General features: G+C 36.6%; 2 pseudogenes; both read left to right on the top strand.

Annotated features, from left to right (window-relative positions):
• The first annotated feature begins 328 nt into the window (after positions 1-328).
• LOC135671145 (uncharacterized) lies at positions 329-15,673 on the top strand (annotated as a pseudogene).
• A 6,435-nt stretch (positions 15,674-22,108) lies between these two features.
• Positions 22,109-25,114, top strand: LOC135671144 (ARM REPEAT PROTEIN INTERACTING WITH ABF2-like; annotated as a pseudogene).
• Positions 25,115-25,263: the final 149 nt, after the last annotated feature.

The raw sequence follows: 25,263 nt of genomic DNA, 5'->3' as shown, positions 1-25,263 counted from the left end.
GCTCGGTATATATTAACGTACCGTACCGAAGTCGAAACTCCGGTACGACACAATATTTCAATCCTTGGTTCTTGAATCAAGAGGAGTTGCGCACAGTAGATATGGGGATCATTATTCATTGGCAAAACAAAGCACTTCAGATTTAGCAAAATGTAACTTGCTTAGTAGTCAGCCTAAATTGGTTAAAGAGGTTTCTGTTAGTAAATGTGTAAAGGATTTTGGACCTGATGTTGAGACATATTGTGATGAGAATGGTCGTGTTCGAGTTAGTAGAGTTAAAGGATTAGGAATTCGCATAACTCATGATTTACAAAGGAATTTAGATCTGATGGAAAAGTATGAGCAGGAGAAAAGAAGGGGAGATAACTCCTCAGATCGGGAGGCTTCCCACACCAAAAAAGTTGTTGATGTCTCCGAAGGTCTTTCTGGAAATAATCATTCCCCAAGTGTTACAAGTAACGACGGAAAACATGAAACATTTACTGAGAAAAGTAGTTCACTCCCACTAGACAGGAGAGGTTACATGGATGAACTTGCTATTCATGGTAGTGAAGATGCAATTGAGATTTCCTTCTCAGAGGATGACAGTGGGATGAAAGCTACGGATGATGATAATATATTCATGCAATTGGTTTCTGGAGGCCAAACAACCAATTTACCCTTGGAATGTGTTCATTCAGATGAGAGCACAAATGATTTTGAATCTGATTGCAGTTGGGAGGAAGGTCTAGCCATTGCTGCCACTCACAATGAACTGCTGTCAACGCCGTCGACTGTTGCTAATCACCATATGCATGGATTTTCTTTTCCTCTACTACCCTCTCTTTCGGTCTCTGCTTCTTTCTTCTCCTTTCATCTTCCCCCTTCTCTTCTTGTCTCCCCCCTCTTCTCTTTCATCTCCATTCTTTCTCTTCGCATCTTCTCCCCCCTCTTCTCTTTCCATCTCCTTTCCTTCTCTTCGCATCTTCTTTCATCTCTTCTCCTCTCCTCCCTTCTACCTCTCTTCTTGTCTCCCCTCCTACCTTCTCCCATCTACCATCCTTTTTCCTCTCTTCTCATCTCGTACATTCTCTTCCCATCCATCCCATATCTAATGATATCTGTTATAGTTTGATCATAATGACATTGATACCGTGAGGTATTATCTTTAATATAATTGAAAAGTGCAATTCATAATTCTTGGATTGAAGTTCTACAAAGCAATAATAATGTTCGTGTAACATAGAGGTTGCAAAATTATATCTTATATGCCAAACACAATATTCCTTTGCATAATAGGAAAGTCATACTTATAAGAAATTAAGAATTTAGCAGTGATAAAAAGCGCTAGGCGCTAAAAGGCGCCAAGGTCCAAAAACGCCCGAGGCGCTAGGCGCTCGCCCGAGCGAAGCGAGGCGCTAAAATATAAAATATATAATATAATTAATAAATATAATTATTTAAAATTTTAAATAAAAATATTCTATTAAATTAAGAAAATCTAAGATACAAAATCACAATGTCACGTTAACAAAAAGTTTCAAAATTCAAAACAATAAAATTTTGCATCAAAATAAAAATTAACAACATTAAAATCAAAATAATATATTATTAATCTATTAATAGTATTGAAAATTAATCATTTCAAAATTCAAATAAACTTAATATTAAGAGTATACTGTATACTGAGCCTTACAGAGAAACGAGGAAGCAGTGGCGAGCGGCGGCAGCAGCAGCGGGAAAGGGAAAGGGAAAGGGAGCGGGAGGCGCGAGCAGCGGGAGGGCTCGCGGGAGGCGCGAGCAGCGGGAAGGCTCGCGGGAGGCGCGAGCAGCTGGAGGGCTCGCAGGAGGCGCGAGCAGCGACAGCGACGAGCAGCAGCAGCCGGAGCAGGAGTGACGAGCAGCGAGATCGGGAGCGGCAGCGGCAGCGGGTTAGGGTTGGGTAAGGGTTACCCAGGCGCTCGCCCGAAGCACCCAGCGCTTGGGCTTGGGCGAGCGCCTAGGCAGCGCCTGTTTGAAGCGCGTCGCCTGGGACATTAGCGAGGCGCTCGGGCCTCGCCTCGCCTCGCTCGAGCGCCTAGGCGAGTGCCCGAGCGCCTCTTTCAATCACTGGAATTTAGAAATTGTTAGGATATGCAACATGGGCAATTTACATACCCATTTATCAGTGTAAGTTATGGTGATATATGTAACTAATCGTTTATATGTAATCATACTTATGTAACCAATCTTTGCTAAACAATGTTAAGATGTTTCAGTTTTGAATATACTCATTTATAAATTTCTTTAAATATATATATGAATCTTAAAATTATTTATTTTTATTTTTTATAATTTATAGGATCTTATGATCCTATCCTATTATCCAAGTTTGCAACCCCTTTTTGATCCTAGGTAGGGAAGTGAGTTTGATAACCTTGCTTTGAAGTAAGGTCTATCGTATCGAAGCGTACCGCCCGTATTGAGCGGTACGTACCGGTCCGATAGGTTACCGGTACGCGAACCGTCCGGTACCGCTACAGTGCTATAGTACTATATTGTAGCATTGCTACAGTATGAAAAAAAATAAAAAATTATTCGGTACACCAGGGTGTACCGCTCGGTGTGCCCTGATGTACCGCCTAGTAAACCGGTACCGTACCGAGCCCGGATCGAAATGCCGGTACGGTACAGTACAACGAACCTTGCTTTGAACCATAAAGTAATTTTATCAAATCCCTTAACAAAGGAATGGTTGAGACTTCAATAACTTGGTTCATACAATAGAAAAGACAATTTTCTTTTCACATGACCAAGCGATGAGTTTGAAAGCAAAACATTACAAATTTTAGTCACACTAAGCTCTTCTATGAAGAATTTAAATACATGGTTCAAAATGATCTTATTCAGTCTTATATTGAAACATGTAAATAAGCAGAAAAAAGAAAAGAAAAGAATGAACTTGGAAACATGAATGACCTTGTTGCAACCTTGTCACACTAAGCTCTTCTATATGACTATCATCTGCATGCAAATGTGGTTGAACTGTGAATAATTTGCATTTCTCCAAGTAGATTATTATTTATAATAAACATCAACTTCTCTTACATTCATAAAAGGACATGTGGGCTGCCGTTTGGAATACACTAATAAGGTCTTATGAGGGCATGGCCCCTAAAGATTCTATTCACAATTTATAATTTACTTCCATGAAAGATGAAAACTTGCAATATGGATTTGCAATTCTTAACTAATATTTGGGTTAAACTGAAACGAAAACATGGATAAAAAAGAATAAACAAAATCATATGACTAGAATTTCCTAATTGGGAAAAATGGCAAGTTAACAGTGTTACATGTGCAATATGTGTGTACTAATTTCAGTTCTAATGTCTCTAACTCTCGTAGTAATTACAAACTAGAACGACAATTAAGAAAATGCTTTGGATGTACGTTTCTAATACGTGTTCATCAAGTTGTTGAAATAAAAGCAACCAAAATAAATCCTTGCAAACTCACGAGAGCATTGCATAATCATAATCTTTACTGAAAATATTTCAACTAGAATCAAATATCTATTGAAGCCCAAAAAAGGGAAAAAATTAGGAATAATTAGTGTTTTTGATAGGTGCTTGGGTGCTCGGGTGAGGCAAGGCTTAAGTGCCTTGCACAACTTCTAGGCAATGTGATTCATTGAAGCATCGCTTGGGTGCTCGCTTGAACCCAAGCATTGGGCGCCTTGGGTGAGCGCCCGAGTGAAGGATGCTTGTGTTCGTGCTTGGTTTGATTAAACAGGGAAATTGGTTCAATCGAACCAACTAAAGAGAAGAGCCCTAACACTATATGGTTCCCCCCCACCCGCCCTCAAACGACTTTACCCTGCTTTGAAACCCTATATTTGCTTTCGCTGCCCATGTTTGCGGCTCCCTCCATCATTGTTGCCTTCGTGCTATCTCCCTCCATCGTTGACGTCATTGTTATATATAAATATATTTTTTATTTTTTAATATTTTGTAGTGTTTCCCATTGCTCGAGTGGGAATTGAATTGTTATATATAAAACTTATTCATACCAATCATCGTGTTGAATTGTTATGTAGTTAGCCTTGTGTTTAACTGGATCAGAAAATGATGGTGGTACATAACTTGAAAGTTCTGAACTTAATCATACCAATCCCCATTATATTACCCAAAATCCAATCCTGCAAGGTCTTAGCTGACAAAGCGTGTGGTTATTTGCTGAATCACACCTGTGGGAAAAGTGTAAAAAGGCTTTCATACATAAAAAATGTTCAAACTTACCTAGTTTAATACCTAACCAGCTAACCTGGTAGTGTGTAGTTTGTCCTTTTCCCATAGGCTGAGGGTTTAAACCCTTGCCATAGTAACTTCTATCAGATCTATACATGTTATCATTTTGTTCTCTATGACAGTCTTGGGTCTGATCCGCATGGGTGATGTTTGAAAAAAAAAGCTTACCTGGTTTATATTATCTATTTTGAGAATTTATTTGTTGGTACACACTCACGGTTTTTTTTGTTATTGTTGTATTTGTTGGTACACTTCCCAATACTGTGCTAGTTGTGCATGCTGTATGTACACTAGCATATATGCTTTGTACAACAGCTGCTTCTAGTAGTTACTATATTTTATTAATTTAAAATTTCAGTTTGGTGATTATTGGAACACTAATCTTAACAAGCAAAGTAGTTCTCATTTTTGTTCTTTCCCTTTTGTGTTTTTTATTCCAACGATATATATAAATGTCTAGGGCTTTTGCTTTTTTGGACTCGGCTCTCATAGCTCACTTCTTTGTTTTAATTGTAGCATACTTGTACCTTGATATCTAAAATTTCAACTATTTTTTACTAAGCTATTCTGATACCAGATGAGTAAACAACACTGTATGCTCTTTTCTCATTTTCCCCTTAGCTTCATTATCATGTATGCTTGGACCCTTTCATTATATACTTCCAAAGAAGGGAAAAATTTAGTTTTAGAAGTGATAATAAAATATATATTTTTTCTCGATACTTTTTGATATTGTACCACTTTTTTGTAATATGCCTCATGCTTCTTGGAAATACTTTTGAGAAAAATGTTCTTGTTAATATCAATATTCATCTGCCACAATACAGTACATTAGTTTCTTTCTCCTTATATATGGTTGGATTTGCTTCATTTTCCTGATGAACAATGACTCGTTTTTGCTCTATCTCAAAGACCTTTTATTTTCCCTCTAGGACTAACACAACCAAGCTGGTATTGTCTACAATGGCGGTTTGGTGCCTCTTCTTAAACTTCTTGACTCGAAAAATAGATGTTTACAACATAATGCTGCATTTGCTCTTTATGGTATTGCAGAGAATGAGGTGAATCTGCATCAAAATATTCCTTTGTTTTAATTCTATATTATGTTTCTTTGCATAATGCTGTAATGTGACATTGAGAACTATTGATTGGACACAGGCTTCTTATTCTTGTCATTGTTGTTAGGAAAATGTCTCTGATTTTATCAGGGTAGGGGGTGTTCAGAAACTACAAGATGGTGAATTTATTATCCAGGTATGTTGAGTACTTTGATGTTGCCAGATCCATGCTTCCTAATATGTATATATTGATCTTGTTTTGATTTGTTTTATATTTTAAACCAAGTTTTATTGAAAAATATTACTTCAATTACAAGCAACTAAGGACTGTGTAGTAAAGACAATGAAGAGATTAGAGGAGAAGATTAACGGGCGAGTAAGCTCTGTTTGCTGTATTTCTTAGCTTATTGCAGTATATATTCAGAACGATAAGGATCTACTTTTAATTGGTGGATCTGTTTAATGGATGTAGACATGGTGTTCCTTGCCTTTTGCCCTTGCAGGTACTAATGCATTTATTATATCTAATGCGAGTCGGAGAGAAGGCTGTCCAAAGACGTATAGCTTTGACTCTTGCTCATTTATGTTCACTTGAGGATCAAAGAAACTATTTTCATTGATGATAATGATACTGTATCTGTCTAGCAACCACGATATCCTTCTGCTTTTCCTCCTTTTTATAACTTAGAAAATTAAGCAACATATTCTCAATGTAGGACTTGATCTTCTTCTTGAACTATTGGGATCGACTAATCTAAAACAACAGCAAGATGCATCAGTTGCTCTTTACAAGTTGGCTAAAAAATCCCTGACTCTCTGTTCTATTGACGCAGGTTCTCCATCTCCCGCACCTTAGGTTTGCTAAAATAGGCATTCCTTAATTTTGTTTCTAACCAGTTTTAGCAATAAAATATGTCCCGTATTCACAGAAATACAAAAACATATAGCAAAAGGGTCAGATTTTTAATTCTTGGACCTAGTTCTTTGGAATTTGGAAGTGCTTATATAATTGTTTTGGCTAGTCTTCTAACTCAAAGTTTTTTGAATTGGCTGTCTTTACTATTGAGACTGATCAAACATAAATATTACTTAATCAATATAAACCTTTTTTCAAATCAGAGAATGAAAATTGTTTACTTATCTACAATATCAATTATCCTTCAACAAGCATATGCTAGAAAGCAGATGCGAATTTGGGATCTAATTGTTACAAATCGTTGGAGAAATTGATGCAAAAGTATATGCCTTACGACAAGAAATGAACTACTGGGTATTCTTATTACTGAAGAGGAGGCATTAGTTTTGCAGTTTTGACCTTTAAGTGGATTGCTTGTGTTTGAAATCAGCAATCCTATGTTAGTTGAAATGAACATGGATGCATTAGTATATTATTGCTCAAGACGAAAAAAAAAAAAAATCACATGTCATAATTGATATCTGAATAATCAATATCCTGAATGTTTGATGTTGGGATTTCATATGCATCCATTGTGTACAAATATGTTTTGCTACATAACAAAACTTGTACATGCTATCATAGAGAAATCCATGACAAATGCAAAGGCCCAACGAGTCTGTCTACTATGCTGGAACATAGCTATATGCCTATAATAGTACTAATCAAGTTGTTCATGTAGGTGTACCTAGGCGAGCAGTATGTGAATAGCTCCACGCTATTAGATGTTACCTTTCTAGTTGAAGGTTGTAGACTATTCTTACCATATGTAGTAACTTATATATGCTAAATTCCTCATTTAAGGGGAAGCTATTAGTTATGTGCAAAATATCTAAATGTTCATTATCTGTTCTTTTCCAGGCAAGTGCTTTTATGCATACAGAATTGCCCTGCTTGCTTCTTCAGATGCATTTCGTGCAATGTTTGATGGTGGCGACTGGGTAAGGGAACTCAGGTGTCAACCATGCTTGTCTTTCTTCAGAAATAACCCCTAATTATGATCAGATGTATGGAAATATTGTTGTTAAAAAACGGTTAGTTTCTAATATAAAGAAGCTATAGCACGTATCATAAATAAAGCATTTATATGCGATACAAAGAGGCATATCTATCTGTTTTGCTGTGCTTTGGTTACTGAATATAACAAAATGGTGAACATTTTTTACAATTAAATAAATTAAATACTAAGTTGCCACCTCAAAAGTTTGTTGCTTTGTAAATGCTAATGTAAATCCCCCATGGTCCTATCTGTACAAAAATAATCATGCAGAAGGTGAGGATCATATCTTTGATCAATAAGATGGTTTTAGTACTTGCTTGATGCATATCAGAAATGCTGATTTGTGAGAGAAGTCAAAAAGCTGATCCCTTCATGTCACCAGGGTGCAAATATTTTGGAGTTCGATGCATCCCACCACTCATAACATGCCCTTCTGTCAGTGTTATCAAGAATCTAACTTTTTGTCAGAATATCATGTGCTGGAAATGTGCCAGCTTGATAAGGCATGTTAGGCAAGATATATGGTGGGTTTCATGCTTGCTGATGAACAAAAATTATGTGAAAAAGGCATCTCACGGATGCCATGCTGATTTCATAGTATCATACTGGCCTAATACGACATGAATGAAACAATCATAAGCTTTTCAAAACTTATAATAGTATCATGGTATGAACTTAAGTTTTTTGAAAAGTTTTCTTCCTGGAAATGCTTGGTAATTTATTATTTTCTAGTCTAGTAAGATCTGATTGAAAATATCTTACTCTTTCAACTTTGTTATAGGAGAAGGATGCAAGAGACATTGAGATTCCTAACATAAGATTGGAGGTCTTTGAATTGATGATGAGGTAAGTGTAGTTCCTTCTTCTAGTCATGATACTGAAGGTTCTGATGTCTGACAATATTTGGCTCTTCATTTGCAGATTCATCTACACAGGATCGGTTGAGATCACTACTGATATCGCGCAAGATCTTCTATGAGCTGCATATCAGTATCTTCTTGAGGGTCTTAAACGCCTATGTGAATATGCCATTGCACAAGTGGGTAGAAACTACATTGTCTTTTCTTTTTCTCATTCTCGGAAGCTTCACTAGTTATTGTAATAAAATTTATCCTGAAGTCCTAAGAAGCGTTGAGTATGCTTCATCATGCAAGAAGTTTGCGTAGATAATATCTCCAGCATGTACGAATTGTCAGAGGCATTCCATGCCATGTCCTTGAGGCACACTTGTGTCATGTTTATTTTAGAGCAATTCGAGAAAATCAACACTCGTCCAGGGTGCTCTCTCATCAAATATATCTCTCTTTTTTACTTCACTCTCTTGAACTCCTGAGTGTATTTAGTGTTGATTGCCTCGCGTTCTCATTTACTGATTCTGCCTTGATGAACTTCCGCAGGCATTCTCTTCTAATCCAGCAAATAACTCCAGAGATCCGCAACTACTTTGGTAAAGCTTTGAGGCCGAATATGAGAAAATCCCTTACCTAACTGTTCCTTTTTTACAGCATCTTCTCTAACTCATGCTGCTACTGCTGGAGGCTTGTACAGTTGGAGCATTTCTGCACCAAACATCTATTTCCAAAGGCGGGCAAGTCGGGGGTAAGAACTAGCCTTCTGGAACCAATGGTTCTTTTCTCTCTGATTCTGTTTGGTACACCTCTAATTTTGCACTTGAAATATCCAATCATCGATATAAAAAAAATTTGATCTTTTGATTTAAAAAAAGCCTGCAGTTAATTACCTAAGTAGTGCAACCATGGCATGCATGATTAATTACCTATGTTAAGGCCAAACTGGACTCCCCTTTTGTTTTATTTTTTCTGCAAATGAACTTTAAAATCTAATCTGTTCTAAGGTAAAATTGTATTAACCCTAAATTAACATGTCATTTGTATAGATTCACTACATGTATTTCCAGTCTACTCGAGCTGGTGGTAATCTAATTCGTGGTGTTCTGAATCGAGTTTTATCTTCAAATGTCTCATATTAACACTGTGATAACGCATATTTGTTGGCAAACTTAACACAGATCGTAATTATATGATCATTTCCTTTAGATATCTTTCAGGTAAGACACTAAAGCAAGAGAATATCTACATGATTATTTCCTAGAATTGCTACATATATGTGACCCATAAAACGGGTGTTGTATGCATACGATTCATAAAGAAAGTGTTGGATGACTCTCATACATATAAGGTTTGTGTTATTAGAAATGCGAATGTTAATTCATAAGTAATTATGTCGATCATTGACATAAGCTAAATAGTATTTGGAAAACACTTAAATTATGCAAGTGAAATAATTAGTTTAAGGAGAGGTAGAGTGAGATGGAAGATTACTTTACCAAAATCTATTGAAAGTTTAACAAGTGATAATTAATCAAGGATATTGCTTTGCACAGAGTCTAATAACAATTAAAGATTTATTATTATATGATATGAAATATAATAAATTGGTAGAGGGTGTTGCTTTGCACAGAGGTAGAGGGAGATGTATATAGCCAACGTTAAATAGTTGGAACATATTGATTTATTATTATTACTGGCATTATATGTGTATATATAATACTAACAATAGTAATAAATATATAGTTAAAGGCAAATCTTACTTAAAGTGGGTAAAGAAGGTCATGATTCTGGTACAAGGATGACATTGACATTCACTTCTTATCTTGGTCAGTGATATATGAGCAATAGGGTTGGTTGGTTTGCTATTTCGTTCATGCTACTTATTAAATTGCTTACTCAGGCTGATAATAACATTAGTTAAAGTAGTGTTGAATTGTTAAGTAGTTAGCCGTGTGTTTAACTGGATCAAACAATGATGGTGGTACATAACATGAAAGTTCTGGTTTGGTTGGCTTTCTGTTTTATTCATGCTACTCGTTAAATTGCTTACTCAGGCTGATATTAACATTAGCTAAAGTAGTGTTGATTTGTTAAGTAGTTAGCCATATGTTTAACTGGATCAAAAAATGATGGTGGTACATAACATGAAAGTTCTGAACTTAATCATACCAATCACCATTATATTACCCAAAAGCCAATCCCAATCCTGAAGCTGATCTTGCAAGGTCTTAGCTGACAAAGCATGTGGTTATTTGCTGAATCACACATGTTGGAAAAGTGTAAAAAGGTTTTCATACATAAAAAATGTTCAAAATTACCTAGTTTAATACCGAACCAGCTAGCCTGGTAGTGTATAGCGAGTCATTTTCCCATAGGCCGAGGGTTCAAACCCTTGCCATTGTAACTTCTTTCAGTTCTATACGTGTTATCATTTTGGTCTCTATGACAGTCTAGGGTCTGATGCGCTTGGGTGATGTTTGCAAAAAAAAGCTTACCTAGTTTATATTATCTATTTTGAGAATTTATTTGTTGGTACACACTCACGGTTTTTTCGTTATTGTTGTATTTGCTAGTACACTTCCCAATACTGTGCTAGTTGTGCATACTGTATGTACACTAGCATATATGCTTTGTACAACAGCTGCTTGTAGTAGTTACTATTCTATTTTATTAATTTAAAATTTTAGTTTGGTGATTGTTGGAACACTATTAACAAGCAAAGCAGTTCTCATTTTAGTTCTTTCCCTTCTGTGTTTTTTATTCCAATGATATGTATACATGTCTTGGGCTTTTGTTTTTTTGGACAGGGCTCTCATAGCTCACTTCCTTTCTCGAATTATAGCATACTTGTGCCCTGATATCTAAAATTTCAACTGTCTTTTACTAGGCTATTTTGTCACCAGATTAGGAAACAACATGGTATGCTCTTTTCTCATTTTCCCCTTAGCTTGATTATCATGTATGCTTGGACCGTTTCATTATATACTTTCAAAGAAAGGGAAAATTCAGTTTTGAAAGTGATAATAAAATATACTATTTTTCTCGATACCTTTTGATATTATACCACTTTTTTGTAATATGCCTCATGCTTCTTGGAAATGTTTTTGAAGAAAATGTTCTTGTTAATATCAATATCCATCTGCCACAATACAGCACATTAGTTTCTTTCTCCTTATATATGGTTGGATTTGCTTCATTTTCCTGATGAACAATGACTCGTTTTTGCTCTATCTCAAAGACCTTTTATTTTCCTTCTAGGACTCACACAAACAAGCTGGTATTGTCTACAATGGCGGTTTGGTGCCTCTTCTTAAACTTCTTGACTCAAAAAATGGATGTTTGCAACATAATGCTGCATTTGCTCTTTATGGTATTGCAGAGAATGAGGTGAATCTACATCAAAATATTCCTTTGTTGTGATTTCATATTCTGTTTGTTTGCATAATGCTGTAATGTGAAATTGAGAACTATTGGTTGGACACAGGCTTCTTATTCTTGTCTTTGTTGTTAGGATAATGTCTCTGATTTTATCAAGGCAGGAGGTGTTCAGAAGCTACAAGATGGTGAATTCATTATCCAGGTATGTTGAGTACTTTGATGTTGCTAGATCCATGCTTCCTAATATGTGTATATTGATCTTGTTTTGATTTGTTTTATATTTTGAACCAAGTTTTATTGAAAAATATTACTTCAATTACAAGCAACTAAGGACTGCGTAGCAAAGACAACAAAAAGATTAGAGGAGTGATTAATGGGTGAGTAAGTTCTGTTTACTATATTTCTTGGCTTGTTGTAGTATATATTCAGAACGATAAGGATTTACTTTTAATTGGTGGATCCGTTTAATGGATGTAGACATGGTGTTCCTTACCTTTTGCCCTTGCAGGTACTAAAGCATTTATTATATCTGATGCGAGTTGGAGAGAAGGCTATCCAAAGACATATAGCTTTGGCTCTTGCTCATTTATGTTCACTTGAGAATCAAAGAACTATTTTCATTGATGATAAGGGTCCTGTATCTGTCCAGCAACCAAGATATCCTTCTGCTTTTCCTTCTTTTTATAACTAAGGAAATTAAGCAACATATTCTCAATGTAGGACTTAATCTTCTTCTCGAACTACTAGGATCGACTAATCTAAAACAATAGCAAGATGCATCAGTTGCTCTTTACAAGTTGGCTAAAAAATCCCTGACTCTCTATTTTATTGATGCAGCTTCTCCATCCCCCTCACCTCAGGTTTGCTAAAATAGGTATTCCTTAATTTTGTTTCTAAGCAGTTTTAGCAGTAAAACATGTCTCATATTCACAGAAATACAAAAAATATAGAAAAGGGTTAGATTTTCGATTCTTGGAGCTAGTTACTTAGAATTTGAAAGTGCTTATGTAATTACTTTGGCTAGTCTTCTAACTCAAAGGTTTTTTGAATTGTCTGTCTTGACTCTTGAGACTGATCAAACATAAATATTACTTGATAAGTATAAATCTTTTTTCTAATCAGAGAATGAAAATTGTTTGCTTATCTACAATATCATTTATCCTGCAACAAATATATGCTATAAAGGAGATGCGAATTTGGGATCTAATTGTTATAAATCATTGGAGAAATTGAGGCAAAAGTATATGCCTTACGACAAGGAATGAACTACTCGGTATTCTTATTATTGAAGAGGTGGCATTAATTTTATAGGTTTGACCTCTTAAATGGATTGCTTGTGTTTGAAATCAGCAATCCTATTTTAGTTGAAATGAACATGGATACATTAGCATATTATTTCTCAGGACGTTAAAAAAAAAGAATCACATGTCATAATTGATATCTGAATAATCAATATCCTGAGTGTTTGATGTTGGGACTTCATATGCATCCATTGTGTACAAATATGTTTTGCTAAGTAACAAAACTTGTACATGCTATCATAGAGAAATATATGACAAATGCAAAGGCCCGATGAGTTTGTCTACTATGCTAGAACAGAGCTATATACCTATAATAGTACTAATCAAGTTGTTCATGTAGGTGTACCAAGGCGAGCAGTATGTGAATAGCTCCACGCTATCATATATTACCTTTCTAGTTGAAGGTTGTGGACTATTCTTACCATATGTAGTTTTTTCCTTTAAACAATTGCATAGCACATTTAAAAATATAGTAACTTATGTATACTACATTCTTCATTTAAAAGGAAGTTATTAGTTTTGTGCTAAATATCTAAATGTTCATTATCTATTCTTTTCCAGGCAAGTGCTTTTATGCACATAGAATTGCTCTGCTTACTTCTTCGGATGCATTTCGTGCAATGTTTGATGGTGGCTACGGGGTAAGGGAACTCATGTGTCAACCATGCTTGTTTTTCTTCAGAATTAGGCCCTAATCATGATCAGTCATAGAAATAATGTTGTTAAAAAATGGCTAGTTTCTGATATAAAGAAGCCGTCGCACGTATAGTAAATAAAGCATTTATATGCGATACAAAGAGGCATATCTGTCTGTTTTGTTGTGCTTTGGTTACTGAATACAACAAAACGGTGAACATGTTTTACAAGTAGATAAATTAAATACTAAGATGGCACCTCAAAAGTTTGTTTCTTTGTAAATGTTAATGTAAATCCCCCATGGTCCTCTCTGTACATAAATAATCATGCAGAAGGTGAGAATCATATCTTTGATCACTAAGATAGACTTAGTACTTGCTTGATGCATATCAGAAATGCTGATTTACAATAGAAGTCAAAAAGTTGATCCCTTCATGTCATCCGAGTGCAAATATTTTGGAGTTTGATGCATACCGCAACTCATAACATGCCCTTCTGTCAGTGTTATCAAGAATTGAACTTTTTGTCAGAATATCATGTGCTGGAAATGTGCCAGCATGGTTAGGCATGTTAGGCAAGTTATATGATGGGTTTCATGCTTGCTGATGAACAAAAAATATGTGAAAAAGGCATCTCATGGATGTCATGATGATATCATAGTATCATACTGGCCCAATACGACATGAATGAAACATTCATAAGCTTTTCAAAACTTATAATAGTATCATGGTATGAACTAAGTTTTTTGAAAAGTTTTCTTTCTGGAAGTTTTAGGTAATTTACTATTTTCTAGACTGGTAAGATCTGATTGAAAATATCTTGCTCTTTCAACTTTGTTATAGGAGAAGGACGCAAGAGACGTTGAGATTCCTAACATAAGATGGGAGGTCTTTGAATTGATGATGCGGTAAGTGTAGTTCCTTCTTCTGGTCGTGATACTGAAGGTTCTGATGTCTGACATTATTTGGCTGTTCATTTGCAGATTCATATACATAGGATCGGTTGAGATCACTAATGATATCGCGTAAGATCTTCTACAAGCTACGGATGAGTATCTTCTTGAGGGTCTTAAACGGCTATGTGAATATGCCATTGCACAAGTGGGTAGAAACTATATTGTCTTTTCTTTTTCCCATTCTCAAAAGCTTCACTAGTTGTAATAAAATTTAGCCTGAAGTCCTAAGATGCATTTAGCATGCTTCATCGTGCAGGAAGTTTGCATAGACAATGTCTCCAGCATGTACGAATTGTCGGAGGCATTTCATGCCATGTCCCTGAGGCACACTTGTGTCATGTTATTTTAGAGCAATTCGAGAAAATCAACTCGTCTAGGGTGCTCTCTCATCAAATCTATCTCTCTTTTTTACTTCACTCTCTTGAACTCCCGAGTATATTTAGTGTTGATTGCCTCGTGTTCTCATTTGCTGATTCTGCCTTGATGAACTTCCGCAGGCATTTCCATCTAATCCAGCGAATAACTCCAGAGATCCACAACTAATTTGGTAAAGCTTTGAGGCCGAATCTGAGAAAATCTCTTAACTAACTGTTCCTTTTTTACAGCATCTTCTCTAACTCTTGCTACTGCTATTGGAGGCTTGTACAGTTGGAGCCTTTCTGCACCAAATATCTATTTCCGAAGGGGGTTTTTTAGGCCCATATCTTAGTTTGTTCCAATCTTCTCAGGAGCATTATTTGTTCTTATCATTTATTTTGATACCCGACATGGTTACTCCCAGTTTTTACTATTTTGCAGACTTGATATTAGTTATTTGAATTCGTTTGTAACTTCCAAAGCTGGAATAATAGATTCAGATTAGATGTTTAAATTCATTCGAAATTTTAATATTTAATTTAGATGCAATTCGATCATTTTTCCGAGTCCTAAGTTGAATTGTTTGTTCTTCTATTTATTCATCTAATGAATTTAACGTAATGCAGGCGTTCTTCTCACTATTGAAATCCGTCCATATCATATCAACAAGAGTTTTTGGAGAGAATGTATTTCCTTCCATGATGTGTGTGTTTAATATTTTGTTGACAATCCAGAATTTTTTTTTGGCCATTGTCAAATGCTTCAAACTTGGAATTCTTTATCGATTCAGTGATAATTGAAGTGATGGTTCTGATTAAAGGTTTTGTATAGTATCAGTGCACACCTGTGGTTGAGATTCAGTGATGGATTGACTTGTAGCTTTGTTGGGATTGTTGACTTTGTTATTTGTTGTTGTTGTTGTGGACTTCACTTGGAAACAAAAAGTTAGAACATGTTTCCAAATGATGATTGGTCAAATTTGCTGCGTTGCCCCTGATCTGACGTTGAGAGAACTTGTTGACAATTCAGAATTGTTTTGGCCATTGCCAAATGCTTCAAACCATGTAATTCTTTATCGATTCAGTGATAATTTAAGTGATGGTTCTGATTAAAGGTTTTCTATAGTATCAGTGCACACACTTGTGGTTGGGATTCAGTGATGCATTGACTTGCAGCTTTGTTGGGATTGTTGACTTTGTTGTTTGTAGTTGTTGTTGTGGACTTCACTCAGAAACAAAAAGTTAGAACATGTTTCCAAACGATGATTGGTCAAATTCGCTGCGTTGCCTCTGATAACAATCGTCCAAAGTATGACGTTGAGAGAAGTCGTTGATATCATATGATCTCACTCTTTCTCTTTGAACATGATGTAACATTGAGACCATTTCTTATAGATCCCATCATATTAAGGAAACAACAAAACATGGGATGAAAATTGAACTTTGTCATTGTCAATATTTACAAGAACAAATATTTTCTTTCCCTTCCATTGTTATGATATACATGAACAAACATCATTTTCCGTATAAGCTTTCATTCAAGCAAGCTACAGTCGAATCAATAGGGGTTGTCGAGCGAGCATTGTCCCAGCGAGGCCACTGGGATCGTGGTCGAGGCAGTGAAGGTGTCATCGGACATCAAGAAAGCACGGACCTGTTCCAGGCTCGTGAAGAAGTCATCGTCGGTGCTGGTGCTGTACATCTGCTCACACGCAACGAAGTCTATCGACGACGATGACGAGGAAACCTTTGCGACCGTGGTCGAATCAATCCGAGATGAGGAGGAAACCTCTGCGACCGTGGTCGAATCAATCCGAGTGTCATCGGGCATCACCAGAAGATCGACCAGGCCTGACGGCGAGGCCTTCGGGATGGTAGTCGAGGCTATGTCGGTTTCGTCCGACATCAGGAAGGCTTCAACCTCTCTGGTGAAGAAAGCATCGTCGGTGCAGTTCTGATCGACCGACGACGAATACGAAGCCAAGAATGCTTCGAGTTCTTCCGCAGTTATCACGAGCTCTCCACCAATGTCCGTTGATGATGGAGAGGCGGCTGGGACTCCGGCTTTGTTCGGTGCAACAGAGTCGACCGAGGAATGATGACTCTCCGGGGCAGCCAATAAGGGAAATTGGACAACCGCGGTTGGAGGTGGTGAAGCGTCGATCAAAAATGCTCTGCTGGAATGTGCAACCAACCCCCAGCATGGCTTCTTTGAGAGAGTCGATGCTTTCGCTGAGAGAGTAGAAGATTCCTCTCTATTTCTCTTCCGCCCAACGAAGCTGTGGCCGGTGACCGCGGCCTCCGCGAAGGTGGACTCGACCGTTTTGATGGTGGTGCCTCCGGAGATGGCCTGATGCGAGCTTCTCTTAACGTGACAGAGAACTCGTCTCTCGAATCCGGATGAACACATCTGATATTCGTACATTGTCCACCCGGAGTTCTTCCGACGGCCATCGTTGAAGGATAGGCAGCTTTTTCGCCCCACCACCATCTCTCGCCCGCCGACGATGGACTTAACGGTTTCTTGATTTTTGTACAGAGTCCAAGAACCGCTGCCGGCCTTTCTATCCACGCGCGAGCCGCCGTTGTTCTTAGGCTTCCGCTCCGCAAAGAAATAGCCTTCATGGCGATCGCTGCCGAGAAGATTCCACGGCTCGGTGCCGTAGACGTCGGCGAAGGCGACAGCGCGGCCAGGGAGGGGTTTGCCGGCGACCCAGTTTGCAAGGTAGTCAACCACGAGTTCCTCCGCCGTGGGAAGGAACCTGTACCCGCTCGGTACGAGGTCGACGGGCTCCATGGACGACTAAAACGAACGAGGAGAAGAGAAGGAAGCAGAGGCGAGGCGAGAGGAAATGAACGAGGAGAAGGGAGCAGAGGAGGGGCGAGAGGCGAGAGGGGAGAGAAGTCAAGAGTGAGAGTCGGAGAGGAGAGAGAGATATATATAGTGGGACCGTGGTCGGACAGAGTGATTCTTGAATCGAATCCAATTGGTTAATCTTAATTTGGATTCCGAAGCCCCCAAATTAATTAGGTTAATAAGATTTTAGAGTCGTATTATATATTTAATTGGAAATTAACTTTCGAACGTGCTCATCTTCTTTCTGTCTCCAAGATCCACCGACCCCTTCGCCCGTTCGGCTCGGGAACGGAGGTGAGCATTTGGTTCGAAACGCTTTAGCTTTCAACGAAATGCATAGATTTTAGGATTGATTTTAAGTTTTCTTCGATCGATTTCAGGTTGGTTCGATGATCACGAAGACGGAGGAAGTATGTGCGTTGTTTCTTCTAGCGTTGCCTCGTGGTTTGAGGGTGGGAGTTGACGGAACCAATCATAGGTACGAGAAGGGTGATCATGTGCCCCTCCCTGTATGCCAACAAGGTCCGTCTCATGGTGATTTCTTTCCTTTTCATTCTATTCTTGCCACATTGTCGCTTTGAACCATAAAGCAATTTTATCAAATCCCTTAACAAAGTAATGGTTGAGACTTCAATAACTTGGTTCATACAATAGAAAAGACAATTTTCTTTTCACATGACCAAGCGATGAGTTTGAAAGCAAAACATTACAAATTTTAGTCACACTAAGCTCTTCTATGAAGAATTTAAATACATGGTTCAAAATGATCTTATTCAGTCTTATATTGAAACATGTAAATAAGCAGAAAAAAGAAAAGAAAAGAATGAACTTGGAAACATGAATGACCTTGTTGCAACCTTGTCACACTAAGCTCTTCTATATGACTATCATCTGCATGCAAATGTGGTTGAACTGTGAATAATTTACATTTCTCCAAGTAGATTATTATTTATAATAAACATCAACTTCTCTTACATTCATAAAAGGACATGTGGGCTGCCGTTTGGAATACACTAATAAGGTCTTATGAGGGCATGGCCCCTAAAGATTCTATTCACAATTTATAATTTACCTCCATGAAAGATGAAAACTTGCAATATGGATTTGCAATTCTTAACTAATATTTGGGTTAAACTGAAACGAAAACATGGACAAAAAAGAATAAACAAAATCATATGACTAGAATTTCCTAATTGGGAAAAATGGCAAGTTAACAGTGTTGCATGCGCAATATGTGTGTACTAATTTCAGTTCTAATATCTCTAGCTCTCGTAGTAATTACAAACTAGAACAACAATTAAGAAAATGCTTTAGATGTACGTTTCTAATACGTGTTCATCAAGTTGTTGAAATAAAAGCAACCAAAATAAATCCTTGCAAACTCACGAGAGCATTGCATAATCATAATCTTTACTGAAAATATTTCAACTAGAATCAAATATCTATTGAAGTCCAAAAAAGGGAAAAAATTAGGAATAATTAGTGTTTTTGATAGGTGCTTGGGTGCTCGGGTGAGGCAAGGCTTAAGTGCCTTGCACAACTTCTAGGCAATGTGATTCATTGAAGCATCGCTTGGGTGCTCGCTTGAACCCAAGCATTGGGCACCTTGGGTGAGCGCCCGAGTGAAGGATGCTTGTGTTCGTGCTTGGTTTGATTAAACAGGGAAATTGGTTCAATCGAACCAACTAAAGAGAAGAGCCCTAACACTATATGGTTCCCCCCCACCCACCCTCAAACGACTTTACCCTGCTTTGAAACCCTATATTTGCTTTCGCTGCCCTTGTTTGCGGCTCCCTCCATCATTGTTGCCTTCGTGCTATCTCCCTCCATCGTTGACGTCATTGTTATATATAAATATATTTTTTATTTTTTAATATTTTGTAGTGTTTCCCATTGCTCGAGTGGGAATTGAATTGTTATATATAAAACTTATTCATACCAATCGTCGTGTTGAATTGTTATGTAGTTAGCCCTTGTGTTTAACTGGATCAGAAAATGATGGTGGTACATAACTTGAAAGTTCTGAACTTAATCATACCAATCCCCATTATATTACCCAAAATCCAATCCTGCAAGGTCTTAGCTGACAAAGCGTGTGGTTATTTGCTGAATCACACCTGTGGGAAAAGTGTAAAGAGGCTTTCATACATAAAAAATGTTCAAACTTACCTAGTTTAATACCTAACCAGCTAACCTGGTAGTGTGTAGTTTGTCCTTTTCCCATAGACCGAGGGTTTAAACCCTTGCCATAGTAACTTCTATCAGATCTATACATGTTATCATTTTGTTCTCTATGACAGTCTTGGGTCTGATCCGCATGGGTGATGTTTGAAAAAAAAAGCTTACCTGGTTTATATTATCTATTTTGAGAATTTATTTGTTGGTACACACTCACGGTTTTTTTGTTATTGTTGTATTTGCTGGTACACTTCCCAATACTGTGCTAGTTGTGCATGCTGTATGTACACTAGCATATATGCTTTGTACAACAGCTGCTTCTAGTAGTTACTATATTTTATTAATTTAAAATTTCAGTTTGGTGATTATTGGAACACTAATCTTAACAAGCAAAGTAGTTCTCATTTTTGTTCTTTCCCTTTTGTGTTTTTTATTCCAACGATATATATACATGTCTAGGGCTTTTGCTTTTTTGGACTCGGCTCTCATAGCTCACTTCTTTGTTTTAATTGTAGCATACTTGTACCTTGATATCTAAAATTTCAACTATCTTTTACTAAGTTATTATGATACCAGATGAGTAAACAACACTGTATGCTCTTTTCTCATTTTCCCCTTAGCTTCATTATCATGTATGCTTGGACCCTTTCATTATATACTTCCAAAGAAGGGAAAAATTTAGTTTTAGAAGTGATAATAAAATATATATTTTTTCTCGATACTTTTTGATATTGTACCACTTTTTTGTAATATGCCTCATGCTTCTTGGAAATACTTTTGAAAAAAATGTTCTTGTTAATATCAATATTCATCTGCCACAATACAGTACATTAGTTTCTTTCTCCTTATATATGGTTGGATTTGCTTCATTTTCCTGATGAACAATGACTCGTTTTTGCTCTATCTCAAAGACCTTTTATTTTCCCTCTAGGACTAACACAACCAAGCTGGTATTGTCTACAATGGCGGTTTGGTGCCTCTTCTTAAACTTCTTGACTCGAAAAATAGATGTTTACAACATAATGCTGCATTTCCTCTTTATGGTATTGCAGAGAATGAGGTGAATCTACATCAAAATATTCCTTTGTTGTAATTCTATATTATGTTTCTTTGCATAATGCTGTAATGTGACATTGAGAACTATTGATTGGACACAGGCTTCTTATTCTTGTCATTGTTGTTAGGAAAATGTCTCTGATTTTATCAGGGTAGGGGGTGTTCAGAAACTAAAAGATGGTGAATTTATTATCCAGGTATGTTGAGTACTTTGATGTTGCCAGATCCATGCTTCCTAATATGTATATATTGATCTTGTTTTGATTTGTTTTATATTTTAAACCAAGTTTTATTGAAAAATATTACTTCAATTACAAGCAACTAAGGACTGTGTAGTAAAGACAATGAAGAGATTAGAGGAGAAGATTAATGGGCGAGTAAGCTCTGTTTGCTGTATTTCTTAGCTTATTGCAGTATATATTCAGAACGATAAGGATCTACTTTTAATTGGTGGATCTGTTTAATGGATGTAGACATGGTGTTCCTTGCCTTTTGCCCTTGCAGGTACTAATGCATTTATTATATCTAATGCGAGTCGGAGAGAAGGCTGTCCAAAGACGTATAGCTTTGACTCTTGCTCATTTATGTTCACTTGAGGATCAAAGAAACTATTTTCATTGATGATAATGATACTGTATCTGTCTAGCAACCACGATATCCTTCTGCTTTTCCTCCTTTTTATAACTTAGAAAATTAAGCAACATATTCTCAATGTAGGACTTGATCTTCTTCTTGAACTATTGGGATCGACTAATCTAAAACAACAGCAAGATGCATCAGTTGCTCTTTACAAGTTGGCTAAAAAATCCCTGACTCTCTGTTCTATTGACGCAGGTTCTCCATCTCCCGCACCTTAGGTTTGCTAAAATAGGCATTCCTTAATTTTGTTTCTAACCAGTTTTAGCAATAAAATATGTCCCGTATTCACAGAAATACAAAAACATATAGCAAAAGGGTCAGATTTTTAATTCTTGGACCTAGTTCTTTGGAATTTGGAAGTGCTTATGTAATTGTTTTGGCTAGTCTTCTAACTCAAAGTTTTTTGAATTGGCTGTCTTTACTATTGAGACTGATCAAACATAAATATTACTTAATCAATATAAACCTTTTTTCAAATCAGAGAATGAAAATTGTTTACTTATCTACAATATCAATTATCCTTCAACAAGCATATGCTAGAAAGCAGATGCGAATTTGGGATCTAATTGTTACAAATCGTTGGAGAAATTGATGCAAAAGTATATACCTTACGACAAGAAATGAACTACTGGGTATTCTTATTACTGAAGAGGAGGCATTAGTTTTGCAGTTTTGACCTCTAAGTGGATTGCTTGTGTTTGAAATCAGCAATCCTATGTTAGTTGAAATGAACATGGATGCATTAGTATATTATTGCTCAAGACGAAAAAAAAAAAAAATCACATGTCATAATTGATATCTGAATAATCAATATCCTGAATGTTTGATGTTGGGATTTCATATGCATCCATTGTGTACAAATATGTTTTGCTACATAACAAAACTTGTACATGCTATCATAGAGAAATCCATGACAAATGCAAAGGCCCAACGAGTCTGTCTACTATGCTGGAACATAGCTATATGCCTATAATAGTACTAATCAAGTTGTTCATGTAGGTGTACCTAGGCGAGCAGTATGTGAATAGCTCCACGCTATTAGATGTTACCTTTCTAGTTGAAGGTTGTAGACTATTCTTACCATATGTAGTTTTTTCCTTTAAACAATTGCATAGCACATTTAAAAATGTAGTAACTTATGTATACTACATTCTTCATTTAAAAGGAAGTTATTAGTTTTGTGCTAAATATCTAAATGTTCATTATCTATTCTTTTCCAGGCAAGTGCTTTTATGCACATAGAATTGCTCTGCTTACTTCTTCGGATGCATTTCGTGCAATGTTTGATGGTGGCTACGGGGTAAGGGAACTCATGTGTCAACCATGCTTGTTTTTCTTCAGAATTAGGCCCTAATCATGATCAGTCATAGAAATAATGTTGTTAAAAAATGGCTAGTTTATGATATAAAGAAGCCGTCGCACGTATAGTAAATAAAGCATTTATATGCGATACAAAGAGGCATATCTGTTTGTTTTGTTGTGCTTTGGTTACTGAATACAACAAAACGGTGAACATGTTTTACAAGTAGATAAATTAAATACTAAGATGGCACCTCAAAAGTTTGTTTCTTTGTAAATGTTAATGTAAATCCCCCATGGTCCTCTCTGTACATAAATAATCATGCAGAAGGTGAGAATCATATCTTTGATCACTAAGATAGACTTAGTACTTGCTTGATGCATATCAGAAATGCTGATTTACAATAGAAGTCAAAAAGTTGATCCCTTCATGTCATCCGAGTGCAAATATTTTGGAGTTTGATGCATACCGCAACTCATAACATGCCCTTCTGTCAGTGTTATCAAGAATTGAACTTTTTGTCAGAATATCATGTGCTGGAAATGTGCCAGCATGGTTAGGCATGTTAGGCAAGTTATATGATGGGTTTCATGCTTGCTGATGAACAAAAAATATGTGAAAAAGGCATCTCATGGATGTCATGATGATATCATAGTATCATACTGGCCCAATACGACATGAATGAAACATTCATAAGCTTTTCAAAACTTATAATAGTATCATGGTATGAACTAAGTTTTTTGAAAAGTTTTCTTTCTGGAAGTTTTAGGTAATTTACTATTTTCTAGACTGGTAAGATCTGATTGAAAATATCTTGCTCTTTCAACTTTGTTATAGGAGAAGGACGCAAGAAACGTTGAGATTCCTAACATAAGATGGGAGGTCTTTGAATTGATGATGCGGTAAGTGTAGTTCCTTCTTCTGGTCGTGATACTGAAGGTTCTGATGTCTGACATTATTTGGCTGTTCATTTGCAGATTCATATACATAGGATCGGTTGAGATCACTAATGATATCGCGTAAGATCTTCTACAAGCTACGGATGAGTATCTTCTTGAGGGTCTTAAACGGCTATGTGAATATGCCATTGCACAAGTGGGTAGAAACTATATTGTCTTTTCTTTTTCCCATTCTCAAAAGCTTCACTAGTTGTAATAAAATTTAGCCTGAAGTCCTAAGATGCATTTAGCATGCTTCATCGTGCAGGAAGTTTGCATAGACAATGTCTCCAGCATGTACGAATTGTCGGAGGCATTCCATGCCATGTCCCTGAGGCACACTTGTGTCATGTTATTTTAGAGCAATTCGAGAAAATCAACTCGTCTAGGGTGCTCTCTCATCAAATCTATCTCTCTTTTTTACTTCACTCTCTTGAACTCCCGAGTATATTTAGTGTTGATTGCCTCGTGTTCTCATTTGCTGATTCTGCCTTGATGAACTTCCGCAGGCATTTCCATCTAATCCAGCGAATAACTCCAGAGATCCACAACTAATTTGATAAAGCTTTGAGGCCGAATCTGAGAAAATCTCTTAACTAACTGTTCCTTTTTTACAGCATCTTCTCTAACTCTTGCTACTGCTGTTGGAGGCTTGTACAGTTGGAGCCTTTCTGCACCAAATATCTATTTCCGAAGGGGGTTCTTTAGGCCCATATCTTAGTTTGTTCCAATCTTCTCAGGAGCATTATTTGTTCTTATCATTTATTTTGATACCCGACATGGTTACTCCCAATTTTTACTATTTTGTAGACTTGATATTAGTTATTTGAATTCGTTTGTAACTTCCAAAGCTGGAATAATAGATTCAGATTGGATGTTTAAATTCATTCGAAATTTTAATATTTAATTTAGATACAATTCGATCATTTTTCCGAGTCCTAAGTTGAATTGTTTGTTCTTCTATTTATTCATCTAATGAATTTAACGTAATGCAGGCGTTCTTCTCACTATTGAAATCCGTCCATATCATATCAACAAGAGTTTTTGGAGAGAATGTATTTCCTTCCATGATGTGTGTGTTTAATATTTTGTTGACAATCCAGAATTTTTTTTTGGCCATTGTCAAATGCTTCAAACTTGGAATTCTTTATCGATTCAGTGATAATTGAAGTGATGGTTCTGATTAAAGGTTTTGTATAGTATCAGTGCACACCTGTGGTTGAGATTCAGTGATGGATTGACTTGTAGCTTTGTTGGGATTGTTGACTTTGTTATTTGTTGTTGTTGTTGTGGACTTCACTCGGAAACAAAAAGTTAGAACATGTTTCCAAATGATGATTGGTCAAATTTGCTGCGTTGCCTCTGATCTGACGTTGAGAGAACTTGTTGACAATTCAGAATTGTTTTGGCCATTGCCAAATGCTTCAAACCATGTAATTATTTATCGATTCAGTGATAATTTAAGTGATGGTTCTGATTAAAGGTTTTCTATAGTATCATCAGTGCACACACTTGTGGTAGGGATTCAGTGATGAAT

Source organism: Musa acuminata, unplaced genomic scaffold, assembly GCF_036884655.1.
Source record: "Musa acuminata AAA Group cultivar baxijiao unplaced genomic scaffold, Cavendish_Baxijiao_AAA HiC_scaffold_1138, whole genome shotgun sequence".
NCBI lineage: Eukaryota > Viridiplantae > Streptophyta > Magnoliopsida > Zingiberales > Musaceae > Musa > Musa acuminata.
This window is presented reverse-complemented; position numbering and strand designations above follow the sequence as displayed.